This window comes from Macaca nemestrina, chromosome 16 (genome assembly GCF_043159975.1).
Source record: "Macaca nemestrina isolate mMacNem1 chromosome 16, mMacNem.hap1, whole genome shotgun sequence".
NCBI classification, from domain to species: domain Eukaryota; kingdom Metazoa; phylum Chordata; class Mammalia; order Primates; family Cercopithecidae; genus Macaca; species Macaca nemestrina.
In genome coordinates this window covers 81130558-81142152 of record NC_092140.1, presented here as the reverse complement: position 1 = coordinate 81142152, position 11595 = coordinate 81130558, and the positions used below count along the sequence as shown (strand labels likewise).

Sequence of the window (11595 nt, the reverse complement as noted above, 5' to 3'; positions counted from 1 at the left end):
ACTCCCCGATGTTCAAAGTGTTAAAAGCAGATCCTCCAGTGCAGGCTGAGAAAGATTCATTTCTTAAACAACAACAACAACAAAAAAAACAAAGGCAGAGCGGGCACCTTGGGGTTGGGGGGTGTTGAGATTCTGAAAACTCAGTCCAAGAAAATGCAGTATTTATGCCTTTCTGGTTCTTTAATAAGATACACAAGCAAATGGGCAATTTCCTCCTCAAGTAACATGCAGTAGGATGGTCATCAATCATAAAGAACAAAGACAGCCTTTTTTTTTTTTTTTTTTTTTGCTTTTTTTGCTTTTTTGATATTGTTGATATTTTTGTGCAGGCAATGGAGGTCAATATATTTTTTTTCTATTTTATCATAGTTATTAATTTTGGAACAAAATTTACATAATGCCCATTTGTCCTTCTAGTGTAGCCAGGGATTGATCTGTCTTGGGCGCCCTTCTCCTGCGTCCTAAGGCATCTGGTGGGATGCAGAGCTGACTGTGTGCAATGGGACTACAGTCCCTAAGGAGAGAGTCCCCGCTGTGACTCCTGAGACCGCCGCACCAGGCACACATCTACCCTATTTCCAGCTCTCTGCCCCAGATTAGCTTCCCAGAGCCTCATCACCAGGCAGCCTCCACCTGGAGAATCCCTCCACCTTCTGTTCATCATGGCGGTGTGCCCACAAGTGCCCCCCAAAACACCAAGAGCTGTGAGGACACCTTCTGATCAGGTGTCTGTGGACATTTATTGAGCATCTGCTGTGGCCAGGCCCTTGCAGGGATACAGCTGTGAGCACAACAGATACTGTGTCTCTTGGTGTGGGTGGCACAGACATTATTACACTTATAATTAATTACAGTTTTGACAGAGGTCCTGCATGTGACATGAAGACCGTGATTCATATTTTTCAGTTGAAGAAAGCGGCTTCAGTAATAAGGTGACAGAGCCTGCAAAACTGGTAAGTGAAAGACTGGGATTCATTTTCACGCCCCCCTGACTCTGAGCACAGGAGCACACCCCCATCCAGTGAGGCCTGCCTTCAGCTCCCTCCTCCGTTTCCGGAGTCCTTCTTTTCTGTAATTAACCTGCATGATCTAGGTCGCACAGGGGAGGTGGCAGCTCTGCAGTGCGCTCCAGGCACGAGTCGCTCACCTTGCAGCCGTTTCCTAGGCTGTCCTCAGGTAGGGCGTGTCCCTTCTGCCCTAGCTCTCCAAATGCTTTCTGGACTTCAGATGCCTTTGGGCATTTGCTTCCTCACCCTGCTTCAGTTCATTCCCGAAGAACAGAGGACAGGGGTGAAGGTCCCCAGCCACTGCTGCCGCCAGAGTTTCTGTCTCCGCTGACTCCCTGTGGCTCATAGTGAGCCAGCCAGCTTCCTTTCTTTAGGGCATTCAGGACACACATACATGTACATACATGCACAGTCATGCACGAAATACACATGCATGCATGCGCACACATGCTCAGGACACATGTGCACATACACACACACCCCCCACACGGTGCACCGGGATTGTCACCCTAGTGATGGAGGTGACCTGGAGGAGGCGGGGGCAAGGTCAGCTGTCCTCTCCGGTTGTTAGTTCCATCTGCTGGCTTCTGCATTTTTCCCCCAGAAGTGTGTTCTACAGGGGCTCCTTCAGTAGCGCCTGTCCTGTCCTGGATGGGAGCTGCTGGGCAGTCTGCTGTCCTCCATCCTGCAACTCCACCTGGTTCCCCTTCCCCAAGGGGAACAGTGTGTCTTCAGCTATGAAGGAACAAGCTGTGTTCCAAAATCCTGCTAGCGATGAGTCTGGCTTACCCCTCAGTGTTAAGTATGGGGAAGGAAACTAACTAGTATGTAGCATCTCTAAGTGTCAGCTGCTATGGAAAGGAGGTATTTTTTAAATAATTATTTCATTTAATTTTTCACAGAAAAGATCTATTTCCTTATTAAAAAATAAAAATCTGGCTTTGTCCCCACCTGCCTGCTGGTGGCATGGGCCATTTAGTGACTGGGTTGGGGGGGTTTCTCCCTTCTCCTGGGATCATGCAGGAAGTCCAGGACCCACACCTTCCATCAGCCAGGATCAGGACCCTCCCATGGACCTTCCCACTGTCTGCAGGCCCGGTAGGCAGGCAACTTCTCCTGTACTCAAGAGGACCTGGTCTTGGGCTCTCATGAAAAACCCAGATGGTGTCCCTCTTCCAGTCTCCGAGAAGGCCCCTCTCTCCCGGTCTTTACAACAATCAAGAGAGAAACATTTTATGTGTGTCTTACAGATGAACAAACAGAGACACAGAAAGACTGAGTCACTGGCCTAAGTCACACAGCTCATAAGGGCTGCAGCTGGGAACGGGGCCCAGATCAGTTAACGGTGACAGATCGTAGACTGGGAAGATCACAGGCTGGAGGTCAAAAGACTAATCTGTTTCACTGTTTACGTGGCCAGCAGCCTTCAGTCAGTTCTCTTATTGGCAAAATATTTATCTCAAGGGCATGTTAGAAGATCAAATGAGAGCATCCCTGTAAAACGGCGTTACAAACTTTATCAAGTGTTACCTCGAGAGGGCATTTCCATTTAGATGTGGTTTTGGGTGAAGACTTGACAGCCCTCCACTGCAGTCTGTGCCTGCCTGTCTCCATTCTGATCAACTCACTTTCACACACGAGCAGCAATCTGGGCTGAGCACAGGCCACCACAAAACCTGGAGAACCCAGTCTCACACTTGGCCTGGGACCGCCAGTCCCAGCGCTGACCTGTGAGGACAGATAGAATGTCCCGAAATCCCCATTTACAAATAACCTCTGGGTTTTCCCCTATTCTTTGCCATTTCTCCATATTCTTCCTCAGATCTATTTTCCATCTTCTCTGTCCTGACCTGGTCAGCGAATGTCAGAGATGGGAGGTCAAAGTAGTAGGGAGGGAGTGGGAAGAAATACCTGGATCTTCCTCTCTCCGCCTGCCAGTGCCTTCCACTGGTGAAACCCAAGCAGAAACCTACCAGCAAAGGGAGTCCAGCAGGTGCACTCAGCAAAGGTTGGCTCCCTTTGAAAGTGGTACTGGGTCAGGCGGATGGGTGAAGATGGGTGAATGGAGATATTTGCACTTGCAATATCTTGTAGCATCTTATGTGATGCTGCTGGTTTGAACAGGCTGGGGCTCCTGGGCTGAGTTCTGATGGGGCTTATGGCAGGGGGAGAGACAGAAATGTCTTATAATTCATTAAGCCATTCAGCGTCCACGTACACACCACCATCATGTGCGAGGGGCTGAGAATACTGAACAGAATAAGCTCCTTGTTCCTGCCTCACTAGCTCACTGTGATTGTGTGAAAGCAATGCAGAAATGCAGGGTACGCCAGGGGCTCTGAGAGCACCAAGTGGGGGAGGCAGCTGTTCTAGCCAGTGTGAGGTGACATTGAAACTAATTGAAGCGTGAAGGGTGAATTCTCTAGCAGAATAGGCAAAGGGCTCGCCGACAGGGAAAACAGCAGGTTTGAAGGAGCTGGGTATGAAAGAACATGGATGTTCAAGAAGTGACAAGAAGTCCCAAGTGGCTGATTGATAGGGAATCCGGTGGAGATGGAGAGGAGATGTTGGGTCATCATGCCCAGGCCTTGTAAGCCAAGCTGAGGCTCTGAGATGGCACCCAGTGCACGGTGGATATTAGCAGGACTATCCAAGAGACCCAGCTATGTGCGTTAGGGAGCTCCTGTGGGTAGCACGATGCCCCCTATGCCCAGCAGCACAGCCTGCTCTAAGCTGCTGCTCAGAATGGGGCCAGCAGCAAGACCCAACCCTTGTCTAACCAGCAGACCCCAGCAACAGTCATTCCCCTGGACTCTCCCAATGCTTCCTTATGGCTTCATCTTCCACTAGCTTTTTGTTTTTTAATTGCTGCCATGTTACAAAGCAGCCAAGGGTATAATCCAAAGAGCCCGAAGTGAATAACTATGCAAATAGAGTGGAACGTGATACACTTTCTGAGACCTGTGTACTTGCTGTGCCCTGGGAAGGCGCTCAGAATAAATGCAACCTTAATTTTTTATTTCTTCCTGCTCCATCTTCTGATGCAAAATACGTTTCATTTAAACGATCCTTGGGTGAGTGAGGTCACAGGGCTGCTGGCAGGGAGAGGGAATTCTTTTAATTGGCAAAATGCTAATTGTTTCAGACAATGAATTCCAATCTTCCTATCTAATACGGTGGATGTGTGAGTAATTACTTTCCTTCACTAAACTGTTAATGCAACATTAGTGATTACACTAATTAAAACTAATGAACTCTTACAGACTGATAAACCCCTCAGTCAGTCAGTGGATGCCTTTCTTCCATTGGCTGTGTTTAACTTCCCATTTGGAAGAGAGATCTTGAATTAACCTTTAGAATAATGCGCAAAATTGGGTTTAGCAATGTTAGGCTTTATAGGCTGGGGATACTACTTTCTCTATGCATTAGTGAGGCCATTTCCACCGAGGGTGTAATTGAATTTAAAAACACATTCCTTAATTTGATCAGCCACACTCCCATGGTTGGTAATGGCTCTCCAAATCCTGGCTTGTGAAGGCGAAAACTGCCTCTGGAATACCCCATGACCCTTTCTCTGGCCTCTGCTCCCTGGGGTCAGCAAACTCACTTAGAGGATTGCTTTTCCTTTCCACTTGCTTCCAGGAACATTGCCATGCATTTTAGCTGAAAGAGACTTTTGCCCCCAATTCTACGTGGCAGGCACTTGCTTCGAGTTTGCTCATGCCCTTATTTGTGAATATTAATTAACTGAAGTTTTTAGTCCTGGGTGAAGTGGGGAAGGCAGCAATGCTATCGATGCATTTCACACAAAGGGAGAATGAGCAGGTTGGGGTGGAGGGTAGGGTAACATTTCTGGGCAGGCATCAGTGTACTGAGGTAAAGTCCACATCTGAGCCAAGTTGGGAGTCAGGTCTGCTAGGAAGGGAGAAGAACTGACTGCTCCACGACTGTGCCCTGCACACAAAACTCAGGAGGACTCTAGATGCTTCCAAACAGGTAAGAAATAAGTTAAGCCAAGAGAGAAAACAACAGGAAGACTTTTACCACATGGGACAGGAACATCTTAATTAGAAAATGTATCTTATACTCCTTCTCCTCCATACCAGATTCAGCTCTTGCTATGTAGATGGAGGAGATCTTCATGTGGACAGTAGGAGCATCTCTGCAATTTCCTTTAAAATACTTTAGTATAGAGAATGTGATATAAATCTATCTATCTATCTATCTATCTATCTATCTATCTATCTATCTATCCATCCATCCATCCATCCATCCATCCATCCATCCATCCATCCTTCTATCTATCTATATTTTGAGACAGAGTCTCACTCTGTCACCCAGGCTGGAATGCAGCGACGTGATCTCAGGTCACTGTAACCTCCACCTCCTAGGTTCAAGTGATTCTCCTGCCTCAGTTTCCTGAGTAGCTGGGATTACAGGTGCCTGCCACCATACCTGGCTAATTTTTGTATTTTTATTAGAGACGGGGTTTCACCATGTTGGCCAGGCTGCTCTCGAAGTCTTGACTTCAAGTGATCTGCCTGTCTCAACTTCACAAAGTGTTGGGATTACAGGCATAAGCCACCACACCCGGCCTAAACGTACGCATTTTTAAACTATACTCTAGGGCCTGTCAATTCCTGAATCGGGAATTCAACATCAAGGTAATCACCTAACATTGTATTGGAAAAGTCCCTATCTGAGATAATGACTGCAATGGCCTCAATTAGTATCCATATTTCAGATTCACATCAGATGCTGCTAGTTAACACTTCCACAAATGTTTTGGTTGGTGAAATTAGTAGTTTGTTAATCAGCATAATAGATGCTAGAAGTGGGCTCTAGTTGAGGAAATTAGTGGTTTTCGAGCTGTAAAGATTAGTTAAAATAGTGCAGAGAGATTTCTCACTTTATGAATGGGTCTTGAAAGCTGGTTGCCTAAATATCCTGTGTCCAGCTGCTGAGTCAGGACTTCTGGTGCTCTGATGCCACGTCTTAACTGTATTGGCATCTTGCCTCTGAAATACCACTGCACACAAATCCTCTTTACTGGTGATCAAAATTATGTAACTTGAGTGTGGAGACATTGCTTAATACACACAGAAGCCTTGAGTCTTGACCTATCTATGCCATTGTTTAGCTAGAAAAGAGGCTAATAGGCTGTGGCTTTGAAAAGATGACAACTTTGTGAACAAAATTATTTAAAACCAAGACCTATGGGTCCATGCAGATGACAAGGGTCCATACAGATGTCTTCATAGACACCGGTCCTATGATCTCAAAAGCCGCCTGACCAAGCTGGTGTTCTTATAAACACATTTGCCAGTCACATGGGAAGGAATAAGTGGATGACACTGAAGAGAAAAATACATCCCTGAGATCCTAGGGTCCTTTAGTTTCCAGATCCTTAACCTTGGCTGGCAAGCATTAGCTGATTTATCCATGAATATTTTCCTGCTTGCTGAGTGCCTTCAGGACAGGGACTAATTGTTCGTGTGTCCTTACTGCTAGTACAGTGCCCGACATGCGATGTATGCTTGCCACATATTCATAGCACAGATCAATGCATTAGTAACAGCTTCCAATATGAAGATCACACTGGTTCTGTCCTTTATATTATTCAGGTGTGCCAGCCACTGTCCCACCTGGCATTGTCTGAGACAATCAGGTGCCGTAAGACAGGAATGCTGCCTCCCTACCTGACTTGTGAAGTAGTTAAGTAGCCGTTAAGATCTGTCCACACAACTCACTACTTATTTCAACTTGCATTGAAAATCACTAGTTGTGGCCAGGTGCAGAGGCTCATGTCTGTAGTCCCAGCACTTTGGGAGGCTGAGATGGGCGGATCACTTGAGCCCAGGAATTTGAGATCAGCCTGAGCAACATGACCTCGTCTCTACAAAAAATACAAAACTTAGCCAGGCAGCTGTGGTCCTAGCTACTCAGAGACTGAGGTGGGAGGATCAGGTTAGCCCAGAAGGTTGAGGCTGCAGTGAGCTGAGATCATGCCACTGCACTCCAGCCTGAGCATGGAGTGAGACCCTGTCTCAAAAAAAAAAAGAAAAACAAAAAAAGAAAATCACTAATTGGTAGCCTTTTCTCCTCAACTAGGTTGGAAGTCATTGATGGCAGAGGTTGTATTAAGTCTGCCTAGTGTTTAGTGCAGTGATGGACTTGCATTGTCTGACACGTAGTAGACTCTCAATAAATGTTAGGTTAGTGCAAAAGTAATTGCGGTCTTTGCCATTACTTTTAATACATGCTGCTTAAATGAATGAATGAATGATTCATAAACAGATCCCTGTTTTGGACCATATCAGTGGAAAGGCTGTTTGTCTTCAGTCAGAGGCTCTGTCCCCTACCCTTCCATTTCAGGTGCTATAGAAATACGGGGTGTGTGTGTCCGTGTGGCCAAGTGTCCATGACTGTGAGCTCCTCAGGAAGGTGCCCTGGCAGCTCCTCACCCAGAATCCAACAGTGATGGGACACAGAAGCTGCATTTGACCCTGACCAAGAGGAGGGTACTGACACGTGCCCAGCTGCCAGTGTGAGAAGTATGATAAAAACTTTGAAGAAGAAATTTCTCCTGCCAGAGAGGTACTTGCTTTGCTTTTACTTTTTACTGAGATTACTTGATGCCTCAGGCATTTACTTTTTCAGTAATGAATTGCTTCTCCCAATTTAGGAAGGACAGATTGCTGGGTTAACTCAGCAAATCAATCTGGCCACCTCCCAGATTGCTCTAGGCCCATGTTCCCCTCCTGCACCTCGGCAGGACCCCTGAGCTAAAAAGGCTGGATGCCGTCTCACTTCCTTATCCATTTTCTGTCAATAATCACCAGGAGGTAACTTTAACCCAACCAAAGATTACCGTAGCTCCTCTAGCTGTCCCTACCCATGAGATGAGGAGCTAATGGGTTGTACCCACACAGAACCCCAGAGCCCACCCTCTAGACCACACTCCGCATAAGTGGGATGCTGGAATTCCCTACCCAGTGTCTCTAAGTCAGCTTCCTGCAGCCCGTGCTCTTTCTGGGATCCATATTCTGGAAGGCAGACCATTAGATGTGGGAGATATGGCCAATGGGTGACGATTTCGGGGGTGGGGGTATAAGCAGAGCTTGAATGTGTGGGCTGGGGTGTTTGCTTGCCTTTGTAAGAGACTCATCAAAACCCAGGATGAAGTCGGGTTAGGAAGAAAGTGAGACAGGTTGCTACCTGGGAGCTGCCGCCATGCGACTCATTATGAAGGTATAATTTTGTTTTTTTTTGAGATGGAGTTTCGCTCTTGTCCCCCAGGCTGGAGTGCAATGGCATAATCTTGGCTCCTTGCAACCTTCGCCTCCTGGGTTCATGCAATTCTCCTGCCTCAGCCTCCCAAGTAGCTGGGATTACAGACAGGTGCCACCATGCCCGGCTAAGTTTTGTAGTTTTAGTAGAGACGGGATTTCACCATGTTGGCCAGGCTGGTCTCGAACTACTGGCCTCAAGTGATCCTCCTGCCTCGGCCTCCCAAAGCACTATGATTATAGGCATGAGCCACCATGCCTGGCCATGAAGGTATAATTATTAAGGTAGGAGGACAGAATGTATTTTGAGAGTCTCATACCTTGTTTTTTTCTTTTTGAGTGTTTATATAGACAGTATGTGGACCACCATGTGTACTTTTGCCTCCCGTCTTGCAAATCTTGGGGGCAGGCTTACAGTCAAACCACAAAGAGGAATGTTGCCCTGTCTCTATTCTTTGGCTCTGCTTTTCATCTGTGGGGTTTTGAGTATTCTAATGAATCTAATCAATCTTGTAGATGAAAGACTTTTTCGTCAAAGCAACTTTTTGTGTAGTTAGACTTTCTTATCCGTAATTGGCAAGTGAAACCTGGGGCCTGCGTGAGCAGTTTAAAGGTTAACCTTTTTATTACCCAAAGCCACATTAACTATGAGCCTTTCTTTAGGATGACTTTAGAACTACAGCGGTGACTGGACACCATGTCCAGAGATTGTCCCGCCAATCTGGATAACCTCAGATTGTGGGCAAGACTGTTGCTCACACTGTTGTGGCTGGAGTCAGTGCCGTGACCTTTGAGAGGAGGCAGGTTGCTGCAAATGGTTACACATGCAAATGCAAACTGCAGAAGCAGATGTGTTAGCAGGTTACAAGTGGGCAGAGGTGTGTCCTGGGTGGCCCGAAACAATCTGATACCTCCAGGCCACATGCCATCCTTATTTCTCTGAGTTCTTCAAAAATGTCATGACCAGGAACTCCACAGTTTCAGCTCTCTGTGCCAGAACTCTCTGCCCGCTGTGTTCCCTATCCCCAGATTAAGTTGTGTTCATCCTTCAGGAGTTCCTTATTCTGACTAGGACAGGTCTGTATGTTGCATGCTCCCTTAAAACATGCAACAAACTTGTTCAACATCTAGTCTTCCTGCTGGACCACAACAAGGGCTCCAGGTGGGTGAGTACTGTATTTCTTCCCCACTGTATCTGAAGTATCAGCACAGTGATTGGAACATGGTAGGTACCCAGTAAGTATGTGGGGAGAGCATGAATAAATGACTCCTCCCCATTGACCTGTTACCCTAACACAATTCAACCACTTCTCACCATCTGACAGCACTCACCCTCATTGCTTCTCTGGGCTACACAATAGCCTTCTAACTAGTTATGATAGGTTAGAAGACTGCCCTCAAAAGATGTGTTCACATCCTAATCCCCAGAACCTGTGAATGTGACCTTATTTGCAAAAATTGTCTTTATAGATGTAACTAAGTTAAAGACTTTGAGATGAGATCATTGTGGATTGTTCAGCTGGGCCCTAAATCCAAGGACAGTGTTCTTAGAAAAGACAGAAGAGGAGAAGACACACACGAAGAGGAAAAGGCCATGTGAAGATGGGGGTAGAGATTGGAGTGATGTGGCTGCGAGCCAAGGAACACCTGGACCCACCGGAACTGGAAGAAGCAAGGAGGAATTCTTCCCTAGCACCTTCAGAAGCTGTGTGGCCCTCCTGACACTTTTTTTTCTGAGATACAGTCTACTCTGTCGCCCAGGCTGGAGTGCAGTGGTGTGACCTCGGCTCACTGCATCCTCCGCCTCCTGGGTTCAAGTGATTCTCCTGCCTTAGCCTCCCGAGTAGCTGGGACTACAGGCACTGTAGACTGGGAATGGCCTTGCTATCAGGAAATACTGAGTCTACACACAAATGGATGTAGCCTATAGGTCCTTCCGAGGATGATTATCAACTCTATACCCATGTGCTAATACCAAAGGACATTGTACAGTGCTTAGTCCAGAGCAAGAAGGCATAAGCAGTAGATGTTATTATCATTGTCATTGTCATCATTATTGCACAGTGATGTGGTTTGGCTGTGTCCCCACCCCACCCCCGCCGCCAAATCTCATCTTGAATTGTAGCTCCCATAATCCCCACATGTTGTGAGAGGGACCTGGTGGGAGGTAATTGAATCATGGGAATGGGTTTTTACCATGCTATTCTTGTGATAGCGAAGAAGTCTCATGAGATCCGATAGTTTTATAAAGGGCAGTTCCCCTCCACACACTCTCTTGCCTGCCACCATGTAAGATGTGCCTCTGCTCCTCCTTCACCTTCTGCCTTGAGATTGTGAGGCCTTCCCAGTCATGTGAAACTGAGTCCATTAAATCTCTTTTTCTTTATAAATTACCCAGTGTCAGGTGTGTCTTTATTAGCAGTGAGAGAATGAACTAATATACACATCTAGCTGATTGAGGTGTAAGCTAAGGAAATGCACTCTCCATAATTTCTAGGATCATGTATGAATAAGATTAAATCATAAAAACACTAATGTCCTTCCATGTCTCCCTTAAGGCCTTCTAGCAATTCTCACCAGGACCATGTTTTTTTTTTTTGTTTTTTGTTTTTTTTTTTAAATCTTGCTAAGCAAGTTTCTAAGATTAGTCATTATAGGTCACTGTGTCTCTCCTTTTTAAAAAAATGTTATTTTGATCTGTCCATAGATAACCAGTAGTTGTTTAGAATGAGAGCTCATCTTAAAAAATCTTCCTTTTGAATTTAGCTAATTTATTTATTCCAAACATGACTCAAACCAATAAGCCTTTCACGGAGAAACCCAGAGGTAATTTTCCCATTGAAAACACTATGGCATTCCCAGAGTGGGTACAGAAGATGTGAGCCCCATGATCCAAGAAGCTCACTCCCAGAGATACACAAAGAAACCCAGAGACCCTTGTTGCCACAAGCATTTAAAGATGATGTTTATGTGAACAGCATCTCAGTCACCCACATTCCTCATGGCACCATGTGGGATGCCTCCAGTCACAGACCTGCTAATGTGTGACACCAAGCAGGTGATACTAGTATGAGAATTTCCCAGCACTCAGCAGGCAACAGAGGTTGAGATAACAAATGCCTCTGTATAGTCTGGGGCCTGTTTATTAAGATAAACTCCCCTGACAGCTTGGGATGGTCACATAAAGAGTATACTGCTTGTACATTTGTGCCTTGAGTTCCTAGCCTGTCAGGGCTAGCTGCTTGGCACAAGCTGACACTTTGCACCCCTTCATCTCTGATGCAGGAGTCTCATGTCTT

At 46.2% G+C, this 11595-nt stretch overlaps 1 protein-coding gene and 1 long non-coding RNA gene across 3 annotated transcripts in view; one reads left to right on the top strand and one right to left on the bottom strand.

Moving 5' to 3' along the window:
- Nucleotides 1–9903, top strand: part of LOC105490662 (uncharacterized) — a 69328-nt gene extending 59425 nt beyond the window's left edge. Inside the window, exons 5-7 of one of the 2 annotated variants that reach the window (XR_011614814.1) lie at nucleotides 907–953; nucleotides 7383–7604; nucleotides 9767–9903. This is a non-coding gene — a long non-coding RNA (uncharacterized lncRNA). Of the gene's footprint in view, nucleotides 1–854; nucleotides 954–7382; nucleotides 7605–9766 lie in introns of both variants that reach the window. The other variant, XR_011614815.1, reaches the window with a different exon arrangement.
- Nucleotides 1–11595, bottom strand: part of LOC105490663 (siah E3 ubiquitin protein ligase family member 3) — a 77261-nt gene that overhangs the window by 9709 nt on the left and 55957 nt on the right. The window lies entirely within an intron of this gene.